Genomic DNA, 17,491 nt, shown 5'->3' with positions numbered 1-17,491 from the left:
CCTTGTAATAGAAATATATGGCTGTTAGGTCACACGTAATATTCTTGCGAATGAAGCTACTTATTAGTCTGCTGTATTGTATAAAATGTGTTATATTTTTTCATTATTTTCTTGTGTGACATATTTAATAGTCTCGAATATACGTTTAGTCTTTTGTGATCATTGATCACTTTTAACTCTATTTTATTCTTAATAAATCAAATGAAGATCAATATAACTCGACACTCGAACCGCGCTGGTGCACTGCCCTCTTTGGCCCATCTGTTGTCAGCATATTGGTCGACGTGTCGACGCTTGCACATTTTTGAACGAGTTCACCAAGGACCTTGCGTCCAACCAAATTCGTCGTCCGCGTTTTCATTTGATAGATAAAATATTCTTTATAGAACACGAATAGGACAAGCACACAAATATGCCTGAGTATATGAGTATAATAATATATTTTTCAAGTAGTGGCAGCCAAAGAACCTGAGCATTGAGCAACCTGAGAGAATCTATATATTAAATAGTATTTTTACTTGAACGTTTGAATTAGTCAGGAACTGGACTAGTGGTCCAAATAAATATGTAAGTCACCACTAGTCCAATTTCAAAAAAATTTCAGTGTTGGATTGCCCATTTATCGAGGAGGGGATAGGCTACTTTTTATTGGATACTTGAAGTAGTTCCTACGGGACGCGAGTGAAATCGCTGGCAGAAGCTAGTTCTTCACAAAACAACGAAATCATTTTAGCTCGTTCAGGTGTGTATAAGACTATTAGCGTTCTAATAAAATAATGGAATTAGTTGTAGGCACAGACGTGTCACTCTAATAACCTTAATTTTGAAGTATGACAATTAACAAAGACTCATGTACTTGTAGACTTATGTATTACCTATCTATAAATAGGCCTCGGTAAATGCAGATTAAGTTGAGCTATTAAAACATAAAGGATGGTAATGCAGCATAAAAATTTATTACTCGGAAAAATATACAGAAGTAAGTTTTAATGGTTGCTCATTAATAAAACTTTGAATGACAGGTAGGGTTGTCAAAACACAAAGTTGAATAACAATATCGATATCTACCTCTAAGTAATATTTTTTTTTGAATAGCTAATAAATACTCATTTTTATCTGCAGTGAGGTGTTTCAAACTTGAACAATATCCAAGAATATTACCTATAATCTGAAGTATCATATTGACCTATTTTCCACAATGGGCTCATAGAAAAGTAACATCATAACTTATGCGACAAAACAAAGTTTATACGATCTATCTTTCTCTTACGCCATTTATGTAACAAGCAGGTAATAGAGCAGTCAACTGCGGTGATTTTTTTCCTCTCCCTCTCAGGTTTCACGAGATTTGGGGAGATTTTTTTAGTATATAATTTCGGAATAAACAAACTTGATGAGTATTTGGTTGACTATGGAATGAAACTGTTCAATGCGAATGAATATAAAAACAAACCAAAATTAATTACGCCCCTCAACGAACATTATAATTAAGCCCCATCGATTCCCGTAGTGACCACAATATCAACTTAATTCGCCGCTCAATCCCTATGGGCGATTAATTAAACCGAAGCAAACGCTTAAAATTACACCTACGGTATAAAATCGACGCATTTCACTACTGAATGCGCGCGCAACCCTAAGCATGATCGCTTACTCGGCCGGTAGTCGGCAGCCAGGGCGCGCGCTCCCTTCGCTCACGTAAACACCACAAAAATAAACAAATACGATAAGCCCTGGCTGCATACAACTCGCTCTTAAAAAAAAAAAACTCAAAATCGAATATCGAACGAAGCACAACCCTAAGCTTTCGCGCCTTTTCGAACTGTCACTCAAGTGCATTCAAAAGGAATTGAAGCAAGACGAAGCAATAATATCGTGTTATTAGTTATTTAATAAACGAGTGTTTAATTATCAATTAATAAGCTCGTTTTTAACTGTGGTTCCGAGTTGTTGTTGTCGGTTTGAAGTTATGTGAGTATTTAAAAGCAGTTAAGATAAGTACGGCTTACGTAAGGATAGCGGTATGTAAGAAGTCGCCAGTTTAGTCCTTTGGGATGAACGACTATTTAAATGGGCGGTTTCATGTTACTATGCGGCTTGATCTCTCCATTGAATCTATTAGGAACCACATTGATCATCTCTCATTTACTTTAAGTATACATACTCATTTCTAACAGCTAAAATACGTATCAATCAAAAATATACACTTTTAAGGACCCTATAAATGTATGTCTTAGGTGAACAGTAATTATAACACAACATTGACCTGTCTGCATGACAAAAATGAAAAAGGCTCATTTTCCTTTATTTACCTACACACCTAAAAAGTGCCGATTTAACACAATATATTTCCATTAATATAAGATCACAATAATTGCTAACATATTATTATTCATTAAAACGATTCATTCTTGCTATGTCTAGCTTTCCTCGTCTTTTGGAAAACAGCTGACGGTTAATATATGAAGCGTATCTGAATCTCTCTAGCTCGTTTTTTTATCTTCTTTGTAAATGGTGCAGTAAATTGAAATAGGTTCTGCGATTGGCAATTGTTTTATCTGGCACTCATACTTAGTTAGGTTCAGATATTATATGACTTATTTTATCTAGTACTCGTAGGATACCTATATGAAAGCAGGCTATTATGTGTTTTACGCCATAACATTGCAATAATGCATTTTTTATGATAAGCTTATGATCATGATACAATATGATGTTAGTACATGTTTTTATGCTTATATTCAAATCTTAAAATGTTATTAGCAAAAAATCAACCAAATTCTTCAAATAACTCTCTAATTTCACTTCTCCTAAAAATGTACTACATTACTTTATCTTTAAGAAAAATGCTACGTATTTGTCTTTATAAAAGAATACAGAATTTTAATAAAAAAAGCGATAAATTTCACAGCTTGCAGTGATTGTAAACTGTAATTCACGAACCACATTAAAACAAAATTACCTATAATTGTCCACCCCACTCATTAATAAAGGTGTAACGTAATAATTATAACGTCAGATACATAATTACCAATAATTGTAACTTCACTACTGAACGTGTCGGCGATTGGAAGTCATTATAGAATGGAAAACGCGTGAAATTGACAATAATTACAATTTTAATTGCGAACTGTCATTGGTTTATTTGAAGGACGAATTTTAAAATTATATTTCTTCGTTATTATTTTATTTTTACTGTTCCTCGCGTGAGTAGGATACTACTTCCTGTACCCGGATAAAGGTAGCCTATTTCCAATTTCAGACTCTAGACTTCATGTGCAACGTATTTGTAGTTGGAGCTGCCGTGCAGACCATGTCCTACCTAATCGCATGTCCACTGTGCCCTGAAAGTTATATTGGGCTGACGTAGTGTAGTCTTTATATATGACATGTCATCGACACCAAAGAAGAATAATTTGTAGTTTTTTCGTGAAAGCGCGTCAGACAGAATATTATTAATCTAACCCAGGCGTGAGTCTAACATAAGCGGTTATTTTGATAAACAAAATATTAGTACTTAACATATTCTAAGAAACAGGCGTGTTCTTATCACATTTGAATAATGGGTGTTTGAAATATTTACATTCTAGAATATGTATGACTAAATCAACCAACTAAAGTGCATTTTCATCCATAATATTCAGCAATTACACACTACATACGTTATCATACATATGTATAAGATCATTACAATATGGCTTAGAACATGCATAATTTATCATAAAATACATCTAAAATTCATTACATTTTACTATTCTATTTGAAAATACAACAAGAGACTAGACTTTAAGAGCACACGTAAAACTTTAAGTCGGCCGATAGTTTGATCGGGCTCGTAAATTAGTATGGAGGTGAATGATACCTAGTATGCAAATTACAATGATCAGATGTCCGGCCTTTACCAAACCCACTAAACAGTTCGATTGAATTTACGATTATTTTCATCTCCCTTCAGAAAAAAATGTCAACTATCCTACCAACTATTAGCCGATAGTTTAGTCTACTGTGTGGGGTCTAATCTTTTTTAAATATTTTAAATTTCTCTTTTTCTGTATGTTATTGTTACTAACATTAGTTATAAGTAATCTCGTTACTAACAATCTTACCATGCCTATGAATTTTTTTGGTCTGAAATTAGTAATTTTAATTTTATATGCTTTTAATCACAAGAAAACCATACCAACTCCAGGGTTTTAAGGTTAATTTGCACATTACCGTGTTCCTACCCAATATTTCCTTTTAGCAAAGTTTGTGGTGTCGTCGACATGGTAATATTAAGAAGTGCTTTGGTTGTTGAACTCACATTTATTGGTCGGTAATTTGAGCAGACTTTGAGCATAAGGGAAATGTTACTTGTGTATTGAAAATTAGCTCGTATTGATGACTGCTCATTTAACTTCACTATATCAAATTATTTTAGGAAAAAGTATGAATTTTTTGCGTTTGTTTTAATTGAAAGAGCAAGAATGGTCTCTCTCTAGTTCTTCTTTAGTTTAGGTTAAACAGAATTCGGTCCTAGCCGGTTATTGATCCTTTAAAATGTCTAACAGTAGGGCAAACGGATTATAGTGTAGATAATTTTCAGTAGGTGTTTCTAGTAGGTGCTGCGGCTGCAAAACCTGACAGTTATTAGTCACTTTCTTCAGTACTATAATATTAATCTATGAAAGTAATATAAGGTTTAGACCTTGCGGTTAAAAATCTTAAATGCCAGAGTTAAGAAAAACTACTGCATACCACAATTCAATAATTTGTCAGCAACCGTAAAACTTTTATCATACTCTAAACGTTTGCAGGGTAATAATGTAGTATTTTGAGCGTTTCTTGGAGCGCTCGGAATGCGGGTTATTGAAAAATGTCCGTACAGTTGGCCCATGTTATTATTTTGCACTTATTTTTTACGATGCTGTGGAGCGAATGATGACAAAGTGGACCGAAGAATTCTTTGCAAAATGTTTTGTATGCGGAAGGGAATTTTGTGATACAGTTTTGTTCTGTTATTATTTTTAATACTAAAACAATTTTGATTAACATATTGTTGTAATTTGTTAGTGTGTAAAGAAGAATTATTGTAGGTGATAAAAGAATTGATAACACCTCGTTTCTAAGCGAGTCCACCACAATCTTTTTCAAATTACTCCTTCATACTCTATAAACATATTTTTAACAATTGAAGACTCTAAATAGATGTTATTTGAAGAACGAACAAAATAAAAAGAGAATACCCACATTTAATTTGAACTACACTAAAAATATGATAAAATTATCTATTCTTCTCACGTAGTCGAGAGAATGAAGGCCCGAAAATAACTTCAGATTGCGAAAAAAATACCGAACACAATAAAAGTCACGGTTGAGGGTCCCGAAGGGTTAGTGGGGGTACCTTTCCCCCCATACAATCCCCCATACCCCCCACAATCTCCTCACGTATTCTCCCATAGACCTACCGTGTGCTGATAACGATAAGGCTGCTATGAGAGTTCCGAATATTCTATCAATAAATGTACGTGCAAAATGCGTATGCAGTATCTTTGTATTTTGGAAGCTTATCTTCACGTCCTTGACTCAAAGGGGAGGGCAGAGATTGTGACTGAATTCAGTGTTATATAAAAACTACTACATTCGAACAATTTGCGTTTTGGGATAAAAGGGAATCTTTTCGATAGATGGGGCTATTATTTAACACTGACTTAAGACTTTAAGACTTCATACGTGTAAATGCCTTGAAGTGTCGTCATTATATATCACATTTTTTCTACATGAAAAAAACTTCCCTCTTAGTAGCACTCTCAATAAAGCGAGTTTAAGACAGCTAAAAAAATAATAGTGCAACATTTATCTATTACGAACTTACAGGAAATCACAGTAAACACTCGTACATACAAAAACAACAAAATAACCAGCATAAAAATGTCCTTATCTCATTGTAATGTTGTGACATTTTACAAAAAAAAAAGGTGAAATGCGTCGAGCGCTAGTTTCAGATAGTACCATTGTGACACCGCTGTGCATGCAGATACGAAAATAAAATGCATTCAAAGATAAACTCAAAATACGCTCGTTTATACCTACGGTTTTGGCAGATATGTAACTCTTGTGTGGCAACAATTTTTGCTACAATAATTGAAAACAAAAAATATTAAAAGCTTTCAATGCTTGAATTTATTTATGGCACGATATACTGTAGGTCCCAGCTGTCATTTGAACAACTTTGGCAGTCGTTACGTGTAGTCAGAAGCTAGTTGGTCTGACAACCTATCTTACTTACAGGTATTGTGTTAGTCCCAAATTGAGAGGCAATTTTATTGACATTTGTGAGGAATACCAGATACTACTACGGATGGTCCTACTACGAAAGGTCCTGGGTTTGGTTCTAAATATGAACCAAACCCAGGACCTTTCACTAGATAGTCTGTTTCTTAGCAAAAGGAATATTCATTCATCTTAAAATATAAATCAAACAAAAACCAAGAGTCCTATATCAAGTTCATTTTCATTCAGCTAAGAGAATTCCACAATAGGTTTATTTTTAGCTTACTTGTTCACACTACCCCAGTCTCGCTTTCAATGGGTTAAAATTAGATGATTTGATATTGAACCTGTGACTAACATCGCTGATTGGTTCAAGGTTAATCGGCTGGTTGAAAGGGTTACTTTCATTATTTAGTTGGTGTTGGTCGATGAACTATTGGTACTAATGGGCTCCTGTCTAGCCTTAACGTATAAGGTTAAGCAACGCTTTGGTGGGGTCGGTCAGTAGATAGGTGACTATATTGTTATGACGAGTCCCTCCGTGTTTCTGGAAGGTTCGTTCAATTGGTGGTTTCAGCCGGGACCTTTGAAACATCTTTGGCAGGCGTTACAGGTAGTTGGAAACCAGAAAGTCTGACGACCAGTCTTATAAAGGGGTATCAGGTTGCCCGGGTAACTGGGTTAAAGAGGTCAGATAGTCTGCATTGGTTGTTTAAAAACTTCTCAACTCTGCTTCGGTGGAATTTGGGCCTTGAGGTTTTTGACCGCTTATCATTAACCTGTCTCTAACCTTCACACCGAATACTCAAATAACACACGTTAACCCTATAATAATTTGTTATGATTCGTAACTAATTATGATGAAAAATGAATGGGAATGGGTGATGTCTAACCCTGCAACCCTTTCAGGTTATGTCAAGTTATGCGACATGGGTACATGAGTTATTATGCCAGACGTACGTTTGAGATAGGTGTAGGTTCATATCCGATTTATGTATAATACATTATTTAATGGTTTTTTAATTTTATATATTTAAAAGGCGGCTAAGCGGTTCACCACGGTTATATTCGCGTCCAGTGCCTGAAAAGCCATAAAATTAGCCTGTATCCTTTGTCCAAGTCCTTTAGAGGCTAGATTGGCATTGGTATGGTATAAGAAACAGTTAAGAAAAATGTAATTTCGTCGGTTTGGCATGAGTTGATGTACAGCCAGAGAGGTACTTTTATAATTGAAATATAGTTAGAAAGGTCCATGAGTTTGGATAATTTAATTTCCAAAATAGCAGGCTGTAAAATCGAAAGTAAATATCCAGAAATGTAAAAGACTTCACAAGCAAGACTTTTTATACACCATATTCACACTTTATGTTCTACAATTATGTAGTTTTCTGTACTGTAAGAATCGATATCAGACAGCTGTTAAACAAAACGTGGCTAGCGGGATATGTTATTAGTGCACCTATACAACTTCGTACTACATGCAAGCATGCTATTTAGTGATTAATAAAATTATTCTTCCATTGAATTATTGTTGGCTTGAAAATAACTTTATTTAGCAGTCATTAGAGCAAAATTAAAAATGGGTCAGTTTGAAAATTCGAATTATAAAAAAAAAAAACTTTTATTTATACTTTATTGCAATAAGATAGAGATAGATTTTTCATACAAATGTTCATAATTGGCAAAAAAATTATCGTCGTAAAAGATAACAATTTAGGTGCATTTTCGCTGATACATAATATAAACTCCATTTTACTTTGAATTTTTAAAGTTTTTGAAAAACTGTCATTATCATGTAGGTGAAAGTGAGCCATGCTCTATTAAATTCCATCTCACATAAAAACATACTTCAACATCAATTTCCTTATAACCTTTTAAAAGTCTGCCTTAAAAATAATATCGTTTCGTAGGTAACATCTTGACTGCTCATATGTCGATCCTATTATAAGTATACTCCGACACCGGGGTACACCCGAGCGTCATTTGTCACAGCCTTACTTCGAAATTCGAACGAAATATATTTTCAAAAATTTCCCAGGTTATCTCTGCCTGACATTTTTGTGAAAGCAGGCCTGAAAAATGAGGTTGTACTCATAATTTTAATGGGTTATGATATTATCTCGATTTCTGTATTAAAAAGGTTTAAAAGAGAATTAAGCAGACAGCCTAATTAAGGTCGTTTGGGTTTCTTTTTTGGGGTCATCGTGATTATTGATATGATGTATCGATACCAGTTAAGCCTTAATTTGTATCCTTTTAGTAAAAACATGATAAAATTTCAAATACTCGATGTTGTTAATCGGTTTTTCGATTATCCATATTAATAATTATGAAGTGTGAGTTTGTTTTTTTGTTTGAATGCGCTAATACTAACTGCTGGTTTAATTTGATGTTGTTACTTCTATTTAACGAGGAAGGTTAGAAGCAACTTTTTGTCAGAGTGTAATAAGTATTTTCAACAAACCATGTGCGGAAGCTAGTACCTACAAATATTTAATTACATCTCAAGAAACAAATCTCTAAAAAATATGCAATATGACAAAAATTGACCATTACTGACCACTATGTTAAAAGCAAATTAACTCAAAATGCAAATACTCACTATCATTTCATTTACTTTTCTCTCAATACAACGCAATAAGAGTTCCAAAATATATCTTCGAAACTTTAACATTACTTGCTCTTGAGGTTTCTCTTCAAAAGAAGAAGAAAGATCGTGGGCGTTCTATTCTGGTCGCTGTTGACATAACGAGTACAGTTGCAACCAGTTTGCCAAAAAGCAATGAATTTGTCCTGTGCCTGCTTGCAGATACTGTTTGCGACTGTACTGTAACGTCTGCAGAAATGTTTTGAGATACAATATTTTGGATATTATTTTATTTAATTAATTAATTGCTGGGGAGTTTGTTGCGCCACTTCTTCTTCCCAGCAAAAACACATAGGAAGTGGTGAAGGGTGGGCGTTTTGGGGAGCTGTCTTTTGTAAATTTATTTTTTTGACGTTCGAAAAGTGCTGTTTTGCAGCCAAGTTTGAATAAATGACTTTTGATTTTGATTATAATTTTGATTAAATAAAAAAAAACAGTATTGTGAAGTTATTGCTAATGACAGCATCATTTACAACTAAATTTTTTCAAAGCAGCTACATTTTGCTATTTTTATTTATTTATTTATAAGCAAGTTCTGTATTACGTACATTTATATGTACAGAGCTTCTCATGGTTCTTTGAAATAAGCACACTTTAACACGTTATGTAAAATATCTAACTGACCTTTTTTCAATAATGATAAACACATTTTTTCAAAATTGAATGAGCATGCAATACTAATAAAAAATTACGCATATAAAAATCCTATATAAAATAGTATAAAACAGTTCCTATATAAAAATGTAAAAATAGTTAAAAGCAATCTTTACAACGGGGTCGAGTCCATCAATCTGCTTTAAAAAGAGCTCATCAATAATGCATTTATTTGCCGACGGTACTTCAGCCGCCCACTCCTTTCCGCTGATGCACTGCATTTTACATACATATATTATGTATAGGTCAAACTTAGTACAGTGCTTAGCAAGTTTAAAAGATTTTTATCTTCTTGCTGCCCTGTTATCAATTTTATTTGGGGTTGGTGCAATATATCTTCCCATTCCTCTTCGTCATATTAAGGTTTTTAATATTTCGGAAGGTGCAATTAACTGTAGGTCCGGCTAATCAGTAGCCAGAAAGTCTGACAACCAGTCTTACCCTTTTGTATTAGGTTGCCCGGATAATTGAGTTAAGGATGTCGGAGAGGCAGTTGCTCTTTATGAAACACTTTCACTCAGTTGCATTCGGTGAGACTTTAAGTCGACCTCATAACTGGGAAAAGGATGATATACCCACTAGATTAGTAGCCTATATTATTATAAATGTTATTAATGGTATAGTTAACTCATCGCCTATTATGTACTCATTATTCTATTATAGATATTCATAACAAATCATCTATCATTTATTCAATTTACTATTTTCATTCATCCTTACGAATTCAGTTTTTCTCAATTATAAAATATTATATACAATGCTTCAGCCTCGGCAACTTGGCGCGGTTCCAAATATCTGAATTAAGCCGTTTCCTGACAAATTAATTCTCAAATGTTTTGTGTCATCATTGTGAGGTGCTTCGCGTGATTCTGAGAGATTATTTTCGGGTATTAGAAAGAGAGAAGGTTAATTATTTTCTGTTTTTGCTTTTTCTTTCTTTTTGCCCGCTTACCTGTAATGTTTTGAGGAAAGTCGCACTTTCTATTAAAATACATCTTTAGTTTACTTTACCTTTGAGCTAAACTTAGATTTACGGTAAATATATATGTTCTTCTTCTTTTTTAAATGAATTATTTTTCTAAATTGTATGCTTTATATATAAATAGTAGAACGCGTGCTACCATAACAAAGAGAAATGTAGGTTTATCTATCAAAAATCTAGGTTGAAATTTATTTCTACTTCATTGTTTGATAACACAGTATCTATTACACATTATCTACTATCAATCTAAATCCTCAAAGAGATACCTACATCACAGTTTAGGTCTAACCGTTTCAAACGTAACAGGAGACTTTAATTTCATCAACTATTCCACTTAGGCCACCGATTTACAACTGTGTGGGCGAGCCTTATGTCAATTTAACTTGCTAATGACTTCTGCGGGTCAATGATTATATTAGGCTAGGCAGATAGGCAGTTGCCCTTTAGTGTGGCCTGTTTGTAATTTAGGTATAATGATTTGATTTTATATTCAGCCTTTTTACTGTCCCGAAATACAGGCCTCTTCTCATACAGAGAAGGAATGAGTGTTAATCACCATGCTTGCTGTTAGTAAGCAATTTTATATTTTTTTAAGCCCAGATTTTGTCACGATGTTTTTTCTCTGACTACTTTACTGACATAAATGTAATAAACTTGATTCAAATTGTACAGTTATAAATGAGGTACAACTTAATTTAGTCAATATGCTAGGCATGGCCAACGTTAAATGAAAGGGCAGTGTGATATCAATTTAACTTGCTAATGACATGAGCGGGTCAATGATTATATTAGGGCATGGAAACACGACATGTATTGCCCATGGAGAACAAAATTATGAGCGGAGATGTCATTATGCTAAAATCCTAAGAAAATATTATTGTTAAAAAATGCGGGTCTTCGGGGGACGAGGAACGTTACTGGCCAAGCCCTCATACGACATCTTTGGAATCCATTTTTTGGAAAATCAAAAATCTTTGACTAAGTCTAAAAGCGACTCAAACGTCCTATTAGTTCACTCGTAAACCGATTGTTTTGGTCATGCCCGCGCAAAAGGCGCTTGATCTAACTGCCTTATGGCATCTCTGCTCATGTTTCCTTTCTCCGTGGTATAACCCTTTATGCGTGGTCGTTTTCTGACGTATATAAATTGAATATGTTTGTGCGTTTCAATCATAATTACTTGTAAACTGATACTAATGCAACTAGGTTGTATTTCCATTAGTTTTCAGTTTCAAATGATGAATTATTTGTTTGTTTAGTTTGAGTTCTTTGAAATGTTTTAATGAATGAAGGTCGTGATCTGGTCACCCCTCGTTCGGTCATTATTCTATAGTCAGTGATATTTTTGTCATTGTTATTTTTGTTACATGACAAAAAAGTCGTAAACTTTTCCAAATACATTGAAACAATAATTATGTAGGAAGTAGGTATAGTGTAAATAGATTCAGCTGAGTACCAATGTTTTACATAGAGCGACTGCCTATCTGACCTTCTCAATTCAGTTACTCAGGCAGCCCAATACCCCTTGGTAAGAATGGTTGACAGTCTTTCGACTACCTGAAATGGCTGTCAAAAATATCCAAATGACACCGGGCAACCCGATACCCCTTGGTAGTTGTCAGAGTTTTTGGCTTTTGACTACTCGAAATAAACAAAGTTGTTCAAAGCTGGGCCTTTTTTCTTTGTAATAACTTATTCATTGTCTATGTCTATCCAAAAAACTTTCAGTGACAGAAACAATTCGCTCGCTTTCGTATTCTATTAGCTAATTAGTGAGATTGGCGGTGAGTGATCAGAACTCGCCTCTTCCACAACTAAGTAACGACTCGCCCATTATTTACGAGTTCCTGATAAATTCGCACGCATCGATGAAGGTTGGAAGATTTGTTTTTATTTCTTATACAATTTGTGTTAAAATTCGTGATTTATTTGAGGAAAAGTGTAGCTTTTTCCACTTTAAGTAAAGGTAAAAATATTTCATATCTTCATTCTGAAGTGTTTCTAATGAGATTTCCGTAAATGACCATATCTCTTGAAAAAGAGAAGGTAAAAATATATATCTTTTAATAAATATCCACGTTTACTTTTTAAAACTTAATACTACGCTGCACCTACGATTTTTGTAGCTATCTCGTAGCGCTACGCCGCTACGCCGTAGCAAGTTGAAGAAGCAATTAAAATGAATTTAGCATTAATGTTTTCTTTAGAGCCTCGCATTTTAAAAGTAGGTTAAACTTTGAGGGTGCTTTAGATGTGAAAATTTAACGTTTTTACCCACATTTAGGTAATTATTTTAATGAATCTAATTTATTTTGGAGTTATTATGAAATGTAGGAGATTCTGCTTTCGTGGTTTTGAACATTTTGTTCAGCTAGTTTGTTTTCTCATACATTTGAAAGATGAAAAGAAATGCTTGTATCATTAAACAGTACCAAGCTTGTCGTGATGTATTCGAACAAGTTTTGTCACGTAAACAAACAAGCAGTTAAAAAGTTTTTCCTTACCCCAAAATAACTGAAAAAAGTTACTTAAACTATTAGTTTGTCCCATAACTTTTAAATTACTTTCTGTAACCCATTTAAACAGTAACACATGACAACAAGCCGGTTGAAACTGTGTCGCTTTGAGTTTTGTCAATCAATACACTGATTGATGTGATTGATACGTTTCGGAAAACTTCCGAGTTCAATACTTTGACACGTTTCTTTTAGTATTGGGAATTTGAAATTGAATTAAGAAGTAAGTCATTTGTAATGAGTAGTATGAGTGATGATATGTATTTGTTGAACCACATTATTTTTTGGTTCATTTATACTTCTATACTTATGTTTACCTGTGGATAGCGTTATGGGTTACATTATGACCACAACAAGTCATTGGTATATTAGTTGTAAGATTTTATATTGTAACTGTTTGCTGTTCCTAAAAAAAATGTTTCCTAATGGCGCCGAAATAACTGAATTGATTTGAAAATTTCTTTTGCTTTTGGGAAGCTACACTATCTCCGGATGATATAGGCTACATTCTATCAAGATACCGAAAGCAGTTTCCACGTGACGTGAGTAACACCCCAGAAAACTGCTAGTTCGTAGTTTCTACGGGACGTGGGTGAAACCGCGGTAAGTAGCTAGTTCCTTGTACAAAAAATAAAGCAATTTATTTCACAACATAACTAATAATAATAACTTTTCCTCAACAAAACCAGAAATGCGTGTTGGCTTTACACACGATAAGTAGCAGTTAAAATGTTTGTGACTATTGCGTGCGAATACGTACTGCGTTCTGATTTATTTCGATTTTTATCCAAAGTTGAAGGTTGTGACTTCTTAATGGTGTTTTTTTTAACATCGTTTATGGTGTTACTGTGGCTTTGTGGTTTGGCAAGTTTGGGCTGTTTTGGATAGTGTAGTTTTTTTTTATTTGGCTGGTTTTTTGTGCATGGTTAAGTGGTAGGTAGCTATAATTAAATATTTGCTGTTTCTTGCACTTTAACCCAGGCCCCGGGAGAACCATTTTCCGCAAATAGGTAAAAAGTACGTGTCCTATGTTCTTTATCAGGCTCTAAACTGTCTTTGTGCTTTGAATGCGCAAACCAAAGAGTTGATACTTTCTCATTTTCAATATAAATAAGAGTAGTTGGATGACTGGTTATAGCAATAAGATAAATAACTAAACCAGGGTTGCCATTTTATGAACTCGATATTAGAAAAGTTGACAACATGGTTTCCTAAAATAAGAAGCTTGACTCTCTGTATACTTATTTTACTTGCTTATTTTATGAATAGTTTTAATCTCAAGCTATATTTGGCAGACTCACTGCTTTATCGTACTATTAAAATAAAATATTGCGCATATCTTGCACTCGACTTCAAGAAACTCCTTCCTTGTCAAAGAGCCACATCGACAACAACGAGTATTTTGTTTCAAAACGACTGTGGTATTACAACGCCCACTTTATGAAGACCCCTGTGAGTTGTGCAGACGTTTGCAAAGACCATCTTATTGGGAAGGAACAGAGGTCTAAATAAACTGGTTACTAAAGTTTGGAGGAAAGCCAACTGCATCAGAATTGAAGCCACTGTGGCGTCCTTCCATTAAATATTTTCCTTTTATTTCTGAGAAAAACTTTTAGTTAAAGTAATCACAAATCATAGTGATATTAAATTTTAGGGTACTGTGTTTGAAAACCGCTTGTAAGAGCCAAAATAATAAAACTTCGAGAAATAAATTGTTGTTTACATATTTTATTGCTTTCTTATATGTTTAGTTTCTTTCTTATTGTAGTCTTAGTTTCTCATTCGTCCCAAAAGAACTACGTTTCTTACGGGTATATGACATACACCCAGATAGTAGTGTAGCTTTCCAACTGTGATGTTTTTTCTTAGATTATTTTTTCACTCTGAATACTATTGAAACGCTTCAAACTTGATAAACGTCAACAAAATTCCTCAACTCCTAGAAAATCTGCTCAAATCATAAACTACATACATCAAACTCTATGGGACAAAAACATCCTGTGAAAACAACATGTATGGTAATTTTACGGGGAAACTATAGTACTCGCGGTGCCAAAGGTCGCATACTATGTGCGGAACCATTGGCAACGGGACAAAGCATACGCGACAGTTTTTGTGGGTACATACATACATTGTTTATATAGTAAGGTCGTGTTGTTTGTATGAGATAAAATTCTGATTCTAGGTTTATAAGTACCTACGTATTTTAAAAGTATGTATTTGGTTATATTACAGTATTTGGGTAGACTAATTTTGTTAGATTAAAAAATATTTGATCATTAGATACAAGATTTTCAATAAATACCTACTGCTTTATTTATTGACCTTAAATCCTACTTACATTATAAGCAGGGAAGTTTGTATGTTATGCATGTAAAGATATTTGGGTATTATACATCCATGTGTGGAGAGTAGTTCTCCCTGGACAAGGTTGAAACAAAGTGATCGAAAGTTATAAGTTTTATCTGAATGTTCTTTATTGCAGAAATGATTCTCTAAGAATGAAAAAAATCGTAGTAATTTACTTTAAGCATAACACGGATCTTAACTTTTCACTAAAACAATTACCTACAAAATGCAGCAGTAGGTTAAAAAGGTAGGCGTTAATACCCGGCATTTCATTAAACTCGCGTGCATGATTCCTATTAAAAACTATTTTGTTTTGGCGCGTTAACTCGACCCAACCATATCTGGCCACGAATCTAAACCAACTGGGTCATAGGAATTTTTAATTATTAAAAAAATAAGTAATTATAATATTTTGACGTGTTGTATGTATGCGTGACTCTGTTACTTTTGTAATTATTTCTTACTAGCCGTTTTGCCGCAGTTTCACCCGCGTCCAGCCGGAACTACTGACTGTATCAGGATAAAATATAGCCTATGTTACTCGGGAGGAGTGTAGCTTTTTAACAGTGATATAATTATTAAATCAGTTCCATAGTTTCGGAGCCTTTAGGAGTACAAACGAATAAATATTTCTTCTTTATTATATTTATATTTTAATATTTGGCGTGTTGTATATATGCGTGATTTGGTTAGTTTTGATACACGGGAATTTCTTGTAATTATTTCTTATTAGCGCTTAGTAAATTAGTACGTACTCAATGGTTCTTAGAAATGTTGTTCATGTTTGGATTTTGAATGGCACGCGATTTTTGTAAATGGTGTTTACCTGATTCAAATCTTTTTTACTTTTGAGGAAAAGCACGAAAGTATTTAGTCTATTGTTAGTTTAAATTGGTGCTTTGAATTCAGTTCCTTTGTTTTTTCCATATTGCACGTAAATAAGTAGAAATAAATAATTTTCAAAATTCTGAAAATATTCTTTTGATTTTTTTACCTACAGTACACAATTACAAGGACTTTTACTTCAATTTATGTATACAGAAAAATACCTTAATATTCCCAGTAAAATGTGAAAACTAAACATTTCAAACATATACACACACTATACTTACCTACTTATCGTCGCGATATCGGGCAAATCTCTCGAACCGCGAGGTAATAACAAAACTTCGATAGCAACTTGGGCGGAAATGAAATATAGCTGTGACGTCACTGGTCGCCATGTTGGATACAACCGCGCCTTACCGCTCCCGAATTCTAGATTTATGAAAAAATACCGTAAAAGGTGAGTGTAGACTACAACATTTTCTGGAGCATTTCTGTGTAAAGTAAAGTTCTAGCGAATGGTACAATACAAGCAAAAGCTCAGTCTCCAAAGCATTTCCATGTAATGTAACGTTCGTGCGAATGCTCGGCGTTATGTTACGGGTAAATGCTAACAGCGAGTCTTTCGTCCCTCTCCTTCCGCGTCACCCCGCAACGAAATGTTACACCAATTTGGTCGTTGGTTTGTAAAAAACAGGCGAGCGTGCTCGACGTTTTGTTCGTAAAAAGATGATACACTAGAACATCTCATGGAGCGGCTCGTTGTTCTGTTACAAGTAAATGTTGTAGTCTATACTCACCTTAAAAGTTTGGGCTCGAGAAAACAATTGAACGTTAGGGTCGATGAACGTTGCGAGCTAGTTTGAATCGGATTTGGGTATCTATGATTCTTATTGAAGGTTCTGTTCCTACCATTTGTTTTTGGGGAAACTTTGTCCGTGAACTTAGATAAAAAAGCCTTGTTTAATTTTTTTTTTTTAATCGGATCGGACTTCCTGAGATTAGCGCTCAAATATATTAGCTTTCTACATTGTTTTTATCATTTTGAAGGGTAACTAATTAGTAACATTAGAATTTCATTTTATTTTTCAGTAAGGAGTTTATAACAAGCGCATCATACGGACTAATAACTGCAAATAAGCGTATGACTCTTTGTTTCCATTGGTCAACAGATATCGGATCTAGTTATTAATGTAGTTACTAAGGTACTAAGTGTCAATAACGTTAGGAATTTAGCACTGCTACTGCCAAAGCGTTGCTAGAATT

At 34.1% G+C, this 17,491-nt stretch overlaps 1 protein-coding gene across 4 annotated transcripts in view; it reads left to right on the top strand.

The window, feature by feature from the left end:
* Positions 1–17,491, top strand: part of LOC110382627 (calmodulin-A) — a 220,964-nt gene that overhangs the window by 103,731 nt on the left and 99,742 nt on the right. For 2 of the 4 annotated variants that reach the window (XM_049838177.2, XM_049838176.2), the window contains exon 1: positions 1,649–1,971. The exons of the other annotated variants lie outside the window; for them this stretch is intronic. The gene's annotated coding sequence lies outside the window, so the exon portion shown is untranslated. Of the gene's footprint in view, positions 1–1,648; positions 1,972–17,491 lie in introns of those variants that run through there. 4 annotated transcript variants of the gene reach the window in all.

This window comes from Helicoverpa armigera, chromosome 8 (genome assembly GCF_030705265.1).
Source record: "Helicoverpa armigera isolate CAAS_96S chromosome 8, ASM3070526v1, whole genome shotgun sequence".
NCBI lineage: Eukaryota > Metazoa > Arthropoda > Insecta > Lepidoptera > Noctuidae > Helicoverpa > Helicoverpa armigera.
The sequence above is the reverse complement of the archived record's forward strand: the minus strand, read 5'-3'. Positions and strand labels throughout refer to the sequence as shown.